General features: G+C 44.0%; 1 pseudogene; it reads right to left on the bottom strand.

The window, feature by feature from the left end:
• Positions 1-1,031: 1,031 nt before the first annotated feature.
• LOC147619732 (uncharacterized) lies at positions 1,032-2,939 on the bottom strand (annotated as a pseudogene).
• Between the last annotated feature and the right edge of the window lie 2,502 nt (positions 2,940-5,441).

Here is a 5,441-nt window from a genome sequence, read left to right as displayed (position 1 = left end):
TCAACGCACACTCTAAGTTTCCCATTCTTCTTTGGTACAATGACTATCAAAGAAACCCATTCTGAGTGCTCAATAGGGTATATGAATCCACATTTTATAAGCTTTTCAATTTCCTCTTGTACAATCTTTGCATACTTAGGATTCATTGGTGGGTAGGGACGTTGCTGGGTTGGTTTAGTAGTGCTAATCATTGGAATTGTGTGTTGCACCATAGAGGGTGGAACACCCTTCATATCATGGTATGTCCAAGCAAATATGTCCTTGAATTCTTTAAGAAGCATCTTAACTGCAGCTTCTTCCGTCTTGGTGAGGTCTTGAGTAATAAAAATTGGTTTAGACTCCTCACCTGGATCTGCTAGTTCTATCTCCTTAACTACCGCCGGGCCATCGTAGACACCGCTACTCCCATTGGTAGGCGTTCGTTGGGCTTTTGTGTAGATGACTTTATGTTCCCCCAAGGTAAAAGAATTGAAATGCTCAGGTGCGGGGTGTAAGTCTACCGGTTCTTGTTGTGCCATGCTTTTTTCTTTAAATTCCATTCCTTTTGTTGCTGAGCTAACTCTCGATTTTGACGCCTTCTCGCGTAGTACGACTTAGTTTCGGCTTCTCTTTGATTTCTAATTGGGCGATGTCATGAGGTTGCAGACTACACCACATGACACTTTGGAGGTATTCTCCCCAATTATCCACTAACTTTCAATGAGCGTCATATGATCCTACATAACTAAGCCATTCTCAGTGGATCTCTCTTTGTTTATTCTAGCTCGTACAATAGCTCGATAGCGTTGTCGCTTATGTCTCGTCTTCTTCTTACCTAGTTTCTGATTTTTGTTTATATCAGATTCAGACTCACTTGATCGATCTTCACTTATGCCCCCCTCACTCTCGGATGAACTGCAACAAGAGGTTATTGTCCTAGGCCTTGAGCATGTGGCTTCCACACTTGGGTGATTATTCAATTCATACCTCCTATCAGGCTCAGAGTCAGTTTCTTCTTGAGATTCAGACTCGGAGTCGCATTGGTCAGAGTCTTAGCTACTTTCAGTGTCAAGGGAGTTTGTTACTTTCTTGCCATCAGAAGTCAAGTGCATAACACCTACCATGTTTACTGGCACTAATGGTGGCATATCTTGCCCCTCAGGTGTTACCCAACTTGTGCCTCTATTTCCCCATGTGTCTATGGTTGCCGCTAGGTGTACCCAATCTACATTATCTGACTGAGTCATGCCCAGTAGGACATCCATATAAGGAGAATCTTTTCCATCATCGATCTCTTTTTTTGCATGTATAGCAATACTTTAATGGGGCTGAGTGAATAGTGGTATCCGATCGATTATCAATGATAACCTTGCTTCCTAAAGGATGCACGTGACCATTCTCAACATCAACTTGAATGACAGAGTCCTAGAATTGTAAAAGTAGACATGGTTTTTCGACCAGTCATGCACCATTTGTGCTTCCCTCATGAAAGGACATCCTAAGATCATTTGATATGACATAGGATGCTTAGAGAAATCCATTACAATGAAGGTATGCCTTACCTTGTATCCCAAAACCTTGATCTTAAGGTCCCTTAGCATTCCAATAGGTTTAGCTATAGTTTCGTTTGCCATCTTAACCACTATGTTTGTGACTTCTAGGTGAGGTCTTCCCATAGATTCCCAGCAGTTTTTAGTCACAATGCTCACTCCAACACCACCATCAAGGATTCCCTTTAGAGTCAATCCCTTGTTGGTAGTATTGTTGGTAGTAATGGGGAGGGTTGCATTAGATTCGTCACCTTTAACAGGTGTTTCAACGACTAAGTCTTCATCTAGGTTGGGCTGTAGATCCAAATGTTCCTCCTCATCTTGAAGCGTGTCAAGTCTATCCATATTTGCAAATTGTGGTAACCCCGCCTTCAGTTCTCCATTGAAAAATGCGCGAAGAGCTAAGAATAGCTCAGGATCTCCGTATAACTTGGATATGATCGTGGTTCTGATTTTAGAGGACATGAAATCCATTAGTTTGGACACATTCAATGGTACTTTTTGAGATATCGGCCCTTGACTAGGGACTGGTGAAGATGGAATCACTTCCTCTTCGATGGGGTCAGGCATTCCCTCACTAAACATTCTTTCAAGCAAGAAGGGTGTCTGCCCACTTCCTGATGTCCTATCCTCACTTTCTTCCTGAATGATACTAGGTATAGCTAACGGTTTATGGCTCCTGTGAGGCTGAACTTGTGTGTAGTCTGGGATTTTGATTTTTCTAGGTTCTGGCTCCGGTTCTCTTTGTATTTCTTCCACCAAACCCCTTAAGTGTTGCACTGATTCAATCTCCTCTACTGGGTTTGGGTAAGTCCCAATCTTTTTCTTGAGGGTTTTTGGCCCACGTGGCTTGTCTTTGAGAGTCTCAGTCAGTCTGGGCAGCCGAGAGGGCATTAGCTGACTTGGTTGTGGGGCAAGAGGAGTTTCCTTTTGTTTCCCCCGATTTATGTCTTTGCTTGATTCTCCTTCGTTGCACTCCCGAGTGGGTTCCTCCCTTAAAGTAGTGTCTTTGGTCCCCATGGTTTCTATTGAATCAGAATCATCTTCAGGATCATTCATATACATAGGGTCGTCTCCTGTCTCTATATTAGTCTTTGAACTAGATTTGGAGCTTGTGGCATTAAGTGATCTCTTCCGTCACGTTTTCTTTTTCTTTGCTCGAGCAATTGATGCAGTATCCCTCTCTTCAAGAATGTAGTTTTGATTTTGAAGCATTGACCGTGTGACTATATCTGCGGGTACAACAACAGGGGTGGTTCCTAGTGCCTCATTGGTGACCTCAACCAAATTCAATGGCGTAATCTTGGGTGCACTTGGATTATAAGGACATTGAGCAATAAAATGATCTATGCCACAACGATTACATGTAAGTATCGGCATTCCCGACGTGCTCCCTTGATTTGGTTGCATTTGAGTAGCGATCTTCTGTAGCCTATTAGGGCACTCTGCTACACGATGCGGTCCACCATGATTGTAGCATTGAAGAGGTGGTCTCCTGGCAAAGGTATTAAGTTTTTGCCCTCATGTGTGGGGAGAGCAGCCGCTTGATATACAGGCTTGACTTGCCCGAAATGATCCTCCATGTAATACTGGGGGGAGTCATTTCAAACGTATCAATCCCATATGGAACAGTGGGGTCTATATCCTCTCCATAATCCCCACATGCACTATGTGACTCACAACCCATCTGGTTTATAATTAGGGTAACCCTCGGATGCGGAGGTTGTGGTCCTAGCACTGGTGGTGGTAATGGCACAGGCTGGATTAAATTTGGGTTCCTTGGAACTATGTGTTATGTGACGATTGCTCGACAGATTGCTCGACAGGTGGTGCAAGCATCAGTGCGGGTACTTGAGGTGTGTTTGACCAGGCTAGTGGTGCCTGATTTGCTAACATATGCTTAAGTACTAGGCAATCCTTAGATTGATGGCCATACTTACCACATGTATTGCAAGTCCCATTGAATTTAACTCTGAATGTGGGACATTCACTCGTGCTATGTGGTCCTAAGCAAACTGAACACCATTGTTGCTCTCGTCTTGGGTACATATGGCTATTTTGAGGAGCTCGATTACCCCTAAAGTATTCTTGGAGAGCCTTAGTAAGGTTAGCTATAGACATTTTGGATATCTTGGGCTCCTTGGCAGTAGGTTTTACAGTCATTGTTGGCTCGTAGACTTTGTCTCCGAAGACACCTTTTTACCTGCAATCATCAAGTTGTCTTCTAACTGGATTGCATTGGCAGTATGACTGCTTCCCACGTTGTAAGACCTCTAATGACTAGGCCATTGTATATGTCCTCATGGCGTAATCCTTGGATGAATCTATCAAGAAGTTGGTTGTTATTGAAGCACTCATCGTCGGGAATACATCGAGAATTTAGATGCTTTAGTCGACTAATAAAGTCTCTCACTGACTCTCCTTCCTCGCGTTCAGCTTTTTGGAGTTGAGATGCTACACCCCAAAGCACACCCTCACGTTCAAGAACAATCTCTTGAGAGTGGGATAGTGAGTACGCTCTTCAACCCTTAAAGTTTGATACCAGTCTCCGCCTTTTCCACTCAAGGTTAAGCCTAAGGCTTTACACTTATGTAGCTCATTGTGCTCTTCCAAGGAATCACACACGTTCAAATACTTCAATGTGCTTCCTAACATCTTCGTTACCATTGAAGTTCTGAGTGAGCTTGCAACTTGTACTACCTTGCTTCTAGTCTCTCTCTCAGGTATGCCACGCATGTTTTCCGCAATAGATCATCCGATCGTTCGAGCAAACGCTGCTAGATCACCTAAGTGAGCAAGCATAGCTGGTGGAGGCACTTCTGGGATGGCCTGGTTGACAGGAGTTGGCGCATTGGTCTTAGTATATGCAGTTGACGTAGGATATGATATGTGACTATGCATAGCTCCTCTTGGATAAGGGTTCTGATAAGATATTCATGGAGCATACGCCATTGGCATAAGAGGAGGTGTAGGAGCTACATGAGCATGAATAGCAATAGGTACATATGGTCGATATGCACTGGTACGCACTGTTGTAGGTATTGTACCACTAGGTAGCGGTGTTGTACTAACTACAGTGGTAATGGATGCACTTTCCGTCATGCTCATCATCGGATTAGGCATTGTGGATTCCCTAATGGAAAGTTGAGCCAAAGTTGGAAAGCTAAAGTTACTGCTCGTGGGCTCAACCTGCATTGAGACTCCAGGCGAAACAACATACGAAGGATCTATGGGACTCACCGAGGGAGTCTCCAATTGCGACAGGGTTGGTTGTTTAGCCTTGTCCGTATCCAAAAATCTCATAGGGCCAGTTGAAACTAGGTTCACTCCCCTATTCTGCCTCTCGAATTGGATAATTCTATGGATAACTTCACATATCATTTGTTGTTGTTTATCTAGATTGGTGGCACTAGATGTAGATCGTATGACTTCTAACCAACCTACATGGTATGTCTAACCCGTGTATAGGTCAGTCAGAGTCTCCGTGTGTAGGTCATATTCCCAATTTTCATTGAGAAATATCCCATCTAAACTTGGCGTGCCAAAAGGTTCTCTCGAACTGGACACAATGTCACTTCTTGTGGTTTGACTTTTAGGGGCCTCTACTTTAGGAAGAGCGTCAGAAGGTGGTAGCTCAGTAGGGCCTTCATTAAATGAAGTGGGTAGAATATCCACATGGATACTCTTTTTTGGGAGGGTAGGGTCTACATGATGTGAATGGCGAATCTACTTCCCCACCTCCTTCGTTTACTTCACTTGTCGCAGGTTCAGAGCAGCGCGTAGCTCTACTAAAAGTCTCTATTAGGTGACTAAACATGCTAGATCCGGGTTGTGGGGCCCAAACTGGCACGTTTTGGCTTGCTTCCTCAGAGTTCTGGGTAGGATGCCCTTCCATGACTTCAGTGTCAGAGG

This window comes from Cibotium barometz, chromosome 32 (assembly GCF_041138505.1).
Source record: "Cibotium barometz isolate CiBa-2024 chromosome 32, ASM4113850v1, whole genome shotgun sequence".
NCBI classification, from domain to species: domain Eukaryota; kingdom Viridiplantae; phylum Streptophyta; class Polypodiopsida; order Cyatheales; family Cibotiaceae; genus Cibotium; species Cibotium barometz.
Note: the sequence above shows the minus strand (reverse complement) of the source record. Positions and strands in the feature narration are given on the sequence as shown.